Genomic DNA, 12,802 nt, shown 5'->3' with positions numbered 1-12,802 from the left:
CTACTGGCAGCCTGGGTTCGGATCCCGGGCGCGCACCGACGCACTGCTTCTCTGGCCATGCTGAGGCCACGTCTCACATACAGCAACTGGAAGGATGTGCAACTACGACATACAACTATCTACTGGGGCTTTGGGGAGAAAAAAAAAAGGAGGAGGATTGGCAATAGATGTTAGCTCAGAGCCGGTCCTCCTCAGCAAAAAGAGGAGGATTAGCACGGATGTTAGCTCAGGGCTGATCTTCCTCACACACACACACAAAATAAATAAAACATTTGAAAATGGGCCGGCCCCGTGGCTTAGCGGTTAAGTGGACGTGCTCCGCTGCTGGTGGCCCGGTTCAGATCCCCGGCACTCACAGACGCACTGCTTCTCCGGCCATGCTGAGGCGGCGTCCCACATACAGCAACTAGAAGGATGTGCAGCTATGACATGCAACTATCTACTGGGGCTTTGGGAGGAAAAAAATAAATAAAATTATTAAAAAAAAAGTCAGTGCCTTTAAAAAAAACATTTGAAAATAAAAGGATAGAAAAACATATTCCAGGTGTTCCTGTTATCTACTGCTGTGTTGACAAACCACCCCAAAACTTAATGGTTTTAAAGAACAACCATTTTATTACGCTCATGGACTCTGTGGGTCAGGAACTTGGAAGGGGAACAGTGGGCATGGCTCTTCTCTGCTCCAGTGTGTCTGGAGCCTCAGCTGAGAGGGATTGATGGCAGAGTGGGTCCACTTCCAAGATGGCTTCTTCACTCACGTGTCTCGTATGTGGGCTGAGAAGGCTTAAGGATGAGCTCAGCTTGGATTTGACCCGAGTGCCTACATGTGGCCTTTTCAGCATGAAGGACTTGGGATGGTTGGACTTCCTACATTACAGCTCCAAGCTTCAAGAACAGGTGTTCTAGTGAACAAGGGAGAAGCTCCATGGCTGATTATGACATAGCTTTGGAAGTCACATAGCATCATTTCCGCCATACCCTTGGTCAAAGCAGTCACAAGTCTGTGCAGAATCAAGTGGAGGCAAACAGAGATCCTGTCTCTTGAGGGGAGGAGTGTCAGAGAGTCTTACTATTCCCACATCAGGTAAATTTGAACAAAAAGAAAGTTGAGTAGTATGTTGGTCTTTGATAATGTCAACTTAGCTAGGCTGCAGGCTCCTGCCACTCAAGGAAACACTAATCTAGGCCTTATTCAATCATTTGAAAGGCTTTGAAAGCAGAATTGAGGCTTCCCTGATGAAGAAGAAACTGTGGACAAAGCTTCCAGCCTGCCTTTCCTGAAAGACTGCCCTACGGATTTTGATCTTGCCTAGTTGGCCTCCACAACTGAGTAAGCCAATTCCTTGTGGAAAATCTCCCAATGTATATGTCCTGCTGATTCTGCTTCTCTGGCTGAACTCTGACTGGTACAAGTACTAATCCTAATAACTGACAAAAAGGAATTTTAAAAGATCACAAGGGAATAAATAAGCATGGTATCCACTTATAAAAAGAAAAATTGACAGAGGAGATATATCTACATAAATATATGTCCGTAACAATAAGTCCTCAAAAGATACTGAGCAATAACTGATATAACTGCAGGGAGCAAAATATGAATTAACAACTGAAGCTGGAAACTTTAATACACTCTCTAGAGCACACTGTGCAGGGCTGCTAGGATCCCCCTTTAGGGCTGGGGTACCTGGGTACCTGTTCCCCCAGGTGCCAGTGTGTTTGGCTGTTGATGGCTCACAACTACATATCTCCATGGGAATTGTCCTGGCTGCAGGAAGCTGTCTCTTGCAGGTTTCATCTACTCCCCAGGGGCCATCCACATCCAGGGGTGCTCACTGCAGGGGTTCAAAGACCTGTCCCCTTGCTTCAACTTGCAACCTCTCTATAGGGTCATCCTGGCTTGAGTTCCCTGTAGGATCAAATGAGGCCTCTGTTGCAACCGTACACAGAATTTCAACATTTTCCTTGACCCAATCCCCCTTACATCACTCCTTTGTAGGTATTTTTCTAAAGAACAAGACCCTTGGGCCGGCCCTGTGGCTTGGTGGTTAAGTGCGCGCGCTGCGATGCTGGTGGCCCGGGTTCGGATCCCGGGTGCGCATCAAGGCACCGCTTCTCCGTTCATCCTGAGGCCGAGTCCCACATACAGCAACTAGAAGGATGTGCAGCTACGACATACAACTATCCACTGGGGCTTTGGGGGGAAAAAATAAAATAAATAAAATCTTAAAAAAAAAAAAAAAAAAGAACAAGACCCTGCATGCTGTTCTCCACCTCAGAATCTGTTTCTAGGGAATCTGTCCTACAACAGTTGGTAGCAGCAGTGGTCCTAGGAAAGCAGACTCTAAAATAGGATTTTCCTGCTAGATCACCAGTCAGTTTGCTGGCAATGAAGACCCTATCACTTGTGATTGGTGGAGTACTGATAGCACGTGTCAGGCTGCAGCAGCATAATCGTTAAAACTGTCACTGGTGTCGAACTGGGATAGGATGTTGATGGAAGGGAATGCACAGGTGGGTGCTATATATCAGGTATTTATGCGATTGAGGGAAGTGGCAATTTTAAGGACTATGGAATTGAATGGATATTAGTGGGGGCTGTCGACAAGGAAAGGCTGAGGGTGATTAATTACCAATTTAAGGGAAAGTGGGAAAATCAGAGGGCTTCTTGAAGTCTGATGGCAAAATGTACAAGTAGCATAACTTCAGATAAGGTTGAATTCTCAGCTCCATAAAGTTTGCTGTGCCAAGGTTAGGACCTTGTTTGGAAAGAAGTAGAACCCTGAGACTCAGGATGGGGATATTTGGATTGAAACAAGCAAACACCTTGAAACACCAATCCATCTAAATTCTCTGGGCCTGCAAAAGTGGCCCACTCCTCCCAGTCTTGCTTGGAGGTGATGCAGACAGAGGCTTCTACTTTGCAATAAAACCTGTGCCCCTCTCAGGATCTACTCTTCCCCCCGTCCTGACCACTAGACCAATTGCTAGGGTCAAGTAACCAAAAAACCCAACAGGGGCAATGCTGGGCCTGATAAAGGAGGAAGAGGACTGTCCCCTGAAGTTGCTGCAGGCCCTAACCGATCTGTATCTGCGGGAACCAGGAGACTGTATGGGTCTGGATCCTGAGGATGCTGCATCAAGGAGGGTGGATCATATAGTGAGCACTGGAGAGTTTATGGTCATTAATATGTGGTCAATTAATTTTCAACAAAGGAGCCAAGAATGTACAATGGGTAAAGGACTTCAGTAAACGGTGTTGGGAAAACTGGACAGCCACACGCAAAAGAATGAAACTGGACCACTATATTATACCATACACAAAACTTAACTGAAAATGGATTAAAGACTTGAACATAAGGCCTGAAACCATAAAACTCCTAGAAGAAAACATAGGCAATAAGCTCCTTGACATAGGTCTTTGCAATGATTTTTTGAATCTGACGCCAAAAGCAAAGGCAACAAAAACAAAAATAAACAAGTGGGACTACATCAAACTAAAAAGCTTCTGCACAGCAAAGGTAACCATCAACAAAATGAAAAGGCAATTTATGGAATGAGAGGAAATATTTGCAAACCACACATCTGATAAGCAATTAATATCCAAAATATACAGGGAACTCATACAACTCAACATCAGAAAAATAAATAACCCAATTAAAAAACAAGAAAAGAACCTGAATAGTCATTTTTCCAAAGAAGACATTCAAATGGCCAACATGAAAATGTGTTCGACATCACTAATCATCAAGGAAATGCAAATCAAAACCACAAGATATCACCTCACACCTGTTAGAATGGCTATTATAAAAAAGACAAGAGATAACTGTTGACGAGGCTGTGGAGAATGTAGAACACCTAGCACGCTGTTGGTGGGAATGTTAATTGGTGCAGCCACTGTGGAAAACAGTATGGAGATTTCTCAAAAAATTAAAAATAGAACTACCATATGATCCAGCAATTCCACTTCTGGGTGTTTATCCAAAGGAAAAAAACACTGACTCAAAAAGATGTGCACTCCCATATTCATGGCAGCGTTATTTACAATAGCCAAGATATGGAAGGAACCTAAGTTTCCATCGATGGATGTGTGGGTAAAAAGATGTGGTTAAATACACAAAATGGAATATTATTCAGCCATAAAAAAGAATGGAACCTTGTCATTTGCGACAGCATGGGTGGATGGACTTTGAGGGTGTTATGCTAAGTGAAATAAGTCGGACAGAGAAAGACAAATACTGTATGATCTCACTTATATGTGGAATCTAAAACACCCCACCAAAACTGAATTCATAGATACAGAGTAAAGATTGGTGATTGCCAGAGGCGGGGGATGGGGGATGGGGGGGGCGGGCAGAGGGTGAGGGAAATGAGTGAAGGTAGTCAAAAGGTACAAACTTCTAGTTTTAAGATAATAAGTCCTGGGATGTAATGTACAGCGTGGTGACTATAGCTAATAATACTGTACTGCATATTTGAAAGTTGCTAAGAGAATAGATCTTAAAAGTTCTCACCACAAGAAAAAAAATTTGTAACTATGTGATGTGATGGATGTTAACTAGACTTATTGTGGTGATCATTTCACAATATATACAAATATCGAATCATTGTGTTGTACATCTGAAACTAATATAATGTCATACGTCAATTAAAAAAATAAAATGCTGCTTTGTTATGGATTACTGCTGTGCAATAATCCTGTGATATGGGATTTAAACACTCTGGCAAGGATGCCAGGAGATGGTGCTAACACACTGCTGGAAGGACTTTTGGAGGGTAGGAGAAACAGATGGCTCCACCCTGAGCAGAAATACCAGAACTGCTTGGCGAAAGGTGGAGGAAGAGTTTATGTCAGGCTGGAAAATGTGCCAGCTGATAGTGCTTCACTGGAAAGCCTGGAAGACCCTCTGTTGAGATAAAGAATGTGCTGGCAAGGGCACCAGCGTCACTGAGAAGCTCAGTGGTGGCTGGCTGTCCTCTGCAGGCTGAGGCTGACAGTAGAGGATTTGTTACAGAACTGGGCTCCCTGAGGGTGGCACTTGACCTTCAGAAACTAGGCGAGCTGGATGAGCGTAATGAGCAGTAAGATTAAAGTGGAAGCAGGGAGGGGGAGAGTGGAGGGAGTGCTTTATCTCCCGAGAGTCATGGAGACAATTAATAGAACATGGTGTCTCTGTGGACACAAGATGCATGGGCAGACAACAGGCAGTAGTGCTCAACTCTATACAATCAAATCAAATAAAGAATAGATGATCAAGAGGCTGACGTTAAGAAAATGTTACAATCTTTTGCCCCATTTCCAGACCCTGGTCACTTTCAGACCCAGAACCCGTTGACTGAAGAAGCCAAATTTCCGGAAGGAAGGACCCTGCAACACCACATCAAGTATACATGGTAATGATTTTCCCAGCACTTCCCCCAAGAGGGACAGATGGCTATTTACTCAGGTACACTGAGAAAAGAGGTGTACTGACAAGTTTCCAGGCTATACTTAGGGACCTGAAGCATCACGATGATCTCTGTTAGAATGGAGGAATGTGGGAACCAGGTGATAAATGGAGGTCTGTCTTATGGCAGGTCCACAGGATTCACTGTCCCATCCAGTGGTAGTTTCCCAAGACCTTGAATGCACAATTGAAATAAATGTACTTATAGTTGACAAGTCAAACTGGTTCCTTGGCCTGTAGGGTAAGAGCTATCAAAATGGGGAAGGCCAAGTGGAATACTCTGAAACTGCCTCTCTACCCCATCCCTGTCTAAGGTGGAAACCAAAAAGAGCATCACATCCCAGAGGGAATGGCAGAGATTCTTAAGGACCCAAGGAGTACAGGGTGATGGTCCTCATCATGTCCCCATTTAATTCAACAGTTAGGCCCCTCCAAAAACCAGATGGATCTTGGAGGATGACAGTGACTTACTATAAAAATCGAAGAAGAAGTCACTCCAATTGTTTTGCTAGAACAGATTAAGACAGCTTCAAGTGCTTTGCCATTGGTCTGGCAAATGTGTTCATCTACCAGAGGAGCAAGAAGTGGCAGGCATGTTGGAGGCCCTGGTAAAACACAAGCACCACAGAAGGTGGAGATAAATCCTACAAAGTTTCAGGGGACTGCCACAGCAGTAAAATTTTTAGGGGTCCAGTGGTATGGGGCATGTCAGGAATTCCCTCCAATGTAGAGGACAAGTTATTGTTTCTCGCACTCCCACCTCCTAAGAAGGAAGCACAATACTTAATAGAACTCTTTGGGTTCTGAAAGCGAATATTCCAACTTGGCAAGCTGTTCCAACCCATACACTACGTGACATCAAAGCCTGTCAGCTCTGAGTGGCGCACGAAACGGGAAAGGCTCAGCAACAGGTCTAGGCTGCAGTACAAGCAGCCACTTGGGCCAGATGACCCAGTAGACCTTATAGTATTAGAGGCATCTGGGCTGAAAAAGAGACCATGTGGCATTACGGCAAGCCACACTGTGAGAATCACAGCAGACCTCTAGATTATACAACAAGATCTTGTCATCTTCAGCATAGAATTATTCACATTCAAAAATCAGCTACTGGCATGACATCAGGTCTGGTCAAGACTGAACATTTGACCATGAGACATTGTGTGAACTGCTCATTATGAGCTGGGATTTGTCAGACTCTCCAAGTTGTAAGGTTTGGTGGGTGTAGCAGTAACCCATAGAAAAGATGGAAGTGTTATATCTGAGTTTGGCAATGCTTTAGTACAGATTTTATTATTATTTAGGTATGGTAAGCCCAATGGATTAGAGAATGATTGCCAGTGAAAAGACAGTTTGTAATACTCACAGATCCCAAGTGAAAGGGGTCATGCTACGCCACAAGGGCCACATACAGAAGTGCCAGAGTCGGTTAGGAGCCCGAGAGAGAGGGCGAGCTGTGTGCGAGAGCCTTTATTGTGGTTTCCTTGGGAAGGAACGGGTGAGGCAGGGTAAGATTGTTTAGGATTGGCTAGTTTGAATAATTTAGGTGGCCTCTTGGTCATAGGAGCTGTCTCTAGTTGTCCGGTGGCTCGCCCTGGGGCGATTAGGGCAGGTGGACAGCTGCCGGGAGATAAAGAAGGTGGTTGGGCGCTAATTGGTTAGCATTTGAAAAGCATGTTGTTCACTATCTCCAGGATTGGCTAACCCTGGGAGGGATGGTCCCTCCAGGGTCAGCAAGGCCCCAGATGTCAAAGCATCAGAACACAGATAATAAAAGACATGGTTGATACAGGGCACAAGTAGGACCAAAGGGCACGAGTAAGCTTTGCAGGCAGGTGGTCCAGATCTTCATGTCATCCAACAGTGATGCACAGACACACCTCCCTCAGTGCTTGGCCCATGTGATGGTGGGGGACTTATTTCTAACTAATGAGGGAAAAAAAAGCCCAAACTTTGTTTATGGATGAGTTGGTTTGAGATGTAGGTGCTAGCTGCAAATAGACTGCTTCTGCCTTATGCCCCAAGTAGGAGTGGCCATGGAGGACATTGATGAGAGGATATTGCTCCAGTGGACAGAGCTTCTGGTGGTACACCTGGTCATCCATTTTGCATGGAAAGAGAAGTAGACAGAGGTAAGGATATACCTGGGCTCATGGGTGATGATGACTTGCTTGGATGGTTAGTCAAGGGCCCATAAGATTGAAAGATGGCAGACAAGGAGGTCTGGGGGAAGAGGCAAGTGGATGGATCCATTGGAGGAGTCATGGAGTGTGACAATCTTTGTATCATGTATTAATGTTCACCAGAGAGGATCTACTACAGAAGAGGCAGTGAACCACCAAGTAAGACAGGAAGACTTGTCCAGTTGTCATCAGCAAATCTCTGTTATTGCCACTCCAGTGCTGGTACAATGCATTCATGAACAGAGTACCCATGGAAGCAGGAATGGAGGCTATACACGGTTGTATCTCCAAGAGTTCCCATTCACCAAGGCTGAGCTAACTATTGCTGCTTTGAACATCCAACCTACCAACAGGAGAGAACAGTGCTGACCACCCGCTATATCTCCATCCCTTGAGGAGCCCATCAAGCCACTTGGTGGCAAGTTAATAACATAGGATGCTTCCATCCTTTCTCATCATGGAAAGGTGAGAAATTGATCTTGACTGGAATGGACACATGTTTGGGGTTTGAGTTTATCTTTCCTGTCTTCGGGGTTCTCTTCAAGTGTTCCAACCTAGGGTCCCTTGTAACATGCCTATTACGTGGAGAGTGTAAAGAGGCCAATATGGACTGCCCTAAACAAGGGAAAGACCAGGATTTGCGTCCCAATTCTGCCTTAGGCTCCTCATGTGATTTCAAGTGAGTCACTCAACCCCCCAAAGCTCTCATTTTCTAAATTGTAAAATGAAGAGAAAAATATTCAAACTGCTTAATCTCATAGGTCTTTTAGGAGGATTAAATGGGATTCTGGAGTCAAGTAGCTATGGCACAGAGAGTGCACGAATTGGAAAACCATTGTCATAGCAAAGATAGGTCAAGCAAGAATATCTTTACTATGATGGTGGAAAAATGGTGGTTTTCCGACTCTAGCACTGAGTGGCTTGTAAGCAATAGACATTTATTTCTTATAGTTCTGGAGTCTGGAAGTCCAAGATAAAGGCAAAGGCAGATTTGGTGTCTATTGAGGACCGGCTTCCTGGTTCATAGACTACCTTCCTCTCGCTGTGTGTATTTCCCCATAGATAGCTTGTTAGTTACAGGGAAGGAGATGGCGATTATATGTTCTAGAAGTCAGATAAAACTTTGATTAGTTGATCAAAACTGACATTCACTGGGAGCGGGATGGACATTCTGTGCCTCCAAATATGAAACCCTGAACAAGATACAGGATCATCTAGTATTTCAGCAGAGAGAGAATAACCTGAATCTCATCATGAGAAAATGATAGATAACTGTGGAATGTTATTTTACAAAATGAGGAGTGTGGGGAATCTGTATACTAGCAAAATGCCAAGATCATAAACCGCAAAGAAAGACCGTAAAAATCTTCCAGATTAAAGGAAAGTAAAGATACTCTGTAATTAAATGGCATAACTGGCTATAGACTAGATCCTGTAACTGAGGGGCAAAAGGGACATGTGAGTCATTTGAAAAATTACACGAGGGACAGCAGAATAGATGGAAGTATTTATTGAGATTAAAGTTGCAGAAGTTGATAACAGTACTGTGGTTATGTAAGAGGGTATCTTAATTCTCAGGAAAAACTCTTGGAAGTATTTAGGGATAAATGGCGATGCCATATGTAACTTTACCTCAAATAGTTTAGGGAAAAATATTATGTGTGTTCGTGGGTATCTACGTCCTGAGGAAGAAATTAAGCAGGCACAAATAATATGGAAAATGGAGAAAAATATTGAAAATAAGTGAATCTTGGTAAAGATTATATTAGTATTCTTTGTAGTGTCCTTATTCTTGCAAACTTTACGCTGCATAATATCGTGTTAATGCATTCCCAGATACTTCAAGTCTTTTTTTCATTCTTTAACTTTTCCTGGGAAAGAATTTCAATCTTATATCCAAAGAAAAAGCAAAAGAATGAAAACAAAAATAGGAACCTAGGAACACATGAATAAGATACCATCTGTGCAAATACTTTGTAGAGAAAATTAGACAATGATTTTGAAAAACATTAAAGATTATCTAATAATGGAAAGAAAAGCTTGTATGGTAAACATTTTAATGAGCCCTTTAGTGCATCAAAACAACACAAAAAAATTATAATCCAAATCTCCCCATCCTCACACAATGGCTGTGAATAGAAGGTTTTAAGTTAGGACAGGGCAATGTTTCTCCAGTAAGATGTCTTCAGTCCCCTCACTCTGTGGCGCTTGTCTTCAGGGATTATGTGCATGTACTTCAGTGGAGACTTCACAGGATGAAATTCGATGGAGGTCTGGGGAGAAATAGAGGCAGCCTCAGCCCAACTCCCAGTAGCACCAGGGCCCAAGGCCACCTCCCAGAGGGGAAGTGAGAGACCAGGGAGGTGAGGATACACGGGCACAAACTGTTTCCCAGCCTGTGCTGGTGTGAGGTCCCCCACAGTAATGAGATTGATTCAATCCACGTGTTTTCTTCCATGTTATAGGTTGAGAGCATTGGTCCCATTTATGGATAAGGAAACGGAACCTCAGAGAGATAACACGACTTAGCGAAGACCACCAGTGAGTAGGGGCAGAGCTGGGCCTTGAACTCTGGGTCCTGTCACTGGTGTATGCCCTAAGCAGCTGGAAGGAAGTTTCAAGGTGCTTAACACTTCCTCAAGGCTGTTTTTCAGAGCTATGTTAGGATGAGATACCAGCGTCAACTGGCCTGAACAAGATTGAGCCCCACTGCAAGGGCAGTGCTTATGCAGACGGCCTGGAAATGACCAAGAGATGCCCTTTACTTCATCTTACTCTAAAATCTCCACCCTAGGAGGAGTCTAGGCCTTATTAGCAGAACATGCGACATGTGTGAGAGCATGTCTTCAGACTGCACCTGCGCCAGCTAATTCCCGCCTCTACACGTGATGACAAAACTTCCCTTTCCATGTTCATTCCCCACCTGAAATAAAAGGACCTGCTTCCCTTTGTTTGGGGAGACACAACTTTGGAAATGATTCCACATGTTCTCCTATTTGCTTCAAATAAACTCTACTTTGTGTGACAACTATTTCTGGTGGAGAGTCTGATTTTAACTCACGAGTAAGCAAACTCCTCTTGGTTCCATAGCACCCCCTTCCCCAAGCAACCACTCATCTGCTTTCTGTCACTCTTGATTAGTTTGCATTTTCTAGAATTTTAAAAAATAGGCATCACCATATAGTATGTACTATTTTCTGTCCAGCCTCTTTCACTCAGCATAATTATTTTGAGATTTATCTATTTGTTCCTATGTCAATAGTTCGGCCTAGCACAGCATTGCGTAGATATGTTACAATTGTTCATGCATTCACCTGCGGGTGGACATCTGCAGTATTTCCAATTTCTGTATGTTTGAAATAAAGTTGCGTTAAAGAGAAAACCACAGGCCCAAAATGGCATCACCTGTGCTAAAGCCACAATGCCAAACCTAGATTTAAAACCTTACCAAATTGCAGTTTTGACCTTCCCCAGAAATGTAATGTTTTTTTTTTGTTGAGGAATATTCACCCTGAGCTAACATCTGTGCCAATCTTCCTCTATTTTTTTTTAATATGTGGGGTGCCAGCACAGCATGGCCGCTAACAGAGGGGTGTAAGTCCATGCCTGGGAACTGAACCAGGGCCTCCGAAGTGGAGTGAGCCAGACTTAACCACTAGGCTACCAGGGCTGGCCTCAGAAATGGAATCTTAATCAACCAGTCTGGAAGTTTCTGGTCAGTACCAATGAGGTAATCTGTCACATGGGCCACCTCGGTCCCCTAGAGGAAGAAGAGGCAATCTACCATTCCCTTCCCCCAAAGAGAAGACATGCTTGCTCAAAATAATCCTTTCTTTTGTTTTGCTAGTAACTTCCTTGCCCCACCCTCCTTCCTATAAAAACCTTCCATCTTGTATAATTCCTTGGAGTATCTCTCTACTTGCTAGAAGGGATGGTGCCTGATTCATGAATCACTTAATAAAGACAATTAGATCTTTAAATTTACTCAGTTGAACTTTGTTTTTTAACAGTTGCTATAGACATTCCTGGAAAAGTCATTGTATGGACACACACTTTCATTTCCCTTGGTTAATACCTAGGTCTGGAATAGCCAGATCATATAGTAGGTGTATGTTCAACTTTTTATGACACTGTCAAACTGTTTCCCAAAGGGGTTGTATCATTTTGCATTGCCACCAACAGTGTATGGGCTATCCAGCTCCTCTGGTGAGGATTCTTAATTCTAGCTGTTGTATTTTCAGCATTTTCTTATTGTTTTTGCAGAATCACAGTGAGTAAAGGCTATTTGCATTACATAAAATGAATTAAACTTGCCTTGGTCATAATTTTAAAAGTGAAATAAAAAATAGAAATCACCTATAGTCATACCACTCTATTTTTATGTATTTTCCTTTAGAATTTTTCAAGTATATGCTCAAGAACACACACCTTACTTAGGAGGTACCATAAATTAACCATAACATAAGCAATTACCCTACTGTTAGATATTTGTGTGTTTCTGTTTTTAAGTAAACATTGTATTTCACATCCAGTTGTAAAAAATAATGGAGAGACCTTGAGTACCCTTTACCCAGTTTTCCCCAGTGGTAACATCCTACAAAACTATACATAGTTCAATGAGACAATCTGGAGAGGAGAACGACATTGATACAGTCAGGATCCAGAACATTAACCTCACTGCAAGTAACCCAGATTTGTCCTTTTATAGCCACACTCGCTTCCCTCCTGCCTCCAACCCCAGCTTAACCCCTGGCAACTGCTTACTTGTTCTCCCATTTCTATGTTTTTGTCATTTCATGAATTCTATATAAACCGGATTATACTGTACGTAATCTTTTGTGATTGGCTTTTTCCACTCAGGCTAGTTCTCTGGAGATCCATCCAGGCTGTTGCTTGTATCATTTTTCATTGCCGAGTGGTTTTTCATGGTATGGATGTAGCACAGTTTGTCCACTCACCTACAAATGGACATTGGGGTTGTTTCCAGTTCTTGACTATTACAAATAAAACTGGTATAAAAAATTGAGTAAAAGTTTTTTGTGTGAACAATAATATCTTCTTTTCTCTGAATAAATTCCCAGAAGTGTCATTGCTGCACTAAATGGTAGTTGCATGTTTCATTTTTGAGAAACTGCCGAACTGATTTCCACAGTGGCTGTGCCGTTTTCCACTCCCACC

Source organism: Ceratotherium simum, chromosome 16 (genome assembly GCF_057802395.1).
Source record: "Ceratotherium simum simum isolate JZ-2026a chromosome 16, ASM5780239v1, whole genome shotgun sequence".
Lineage (NCBI taxonomy): Eukaryota > Metazoa > Chordata > Mammalia > Perissodactyla > Rhinocerotidae > Ceratotherium > Ceratotherium simum.
Note: the sequence above shows the minus strand (reverse complement) of the source record.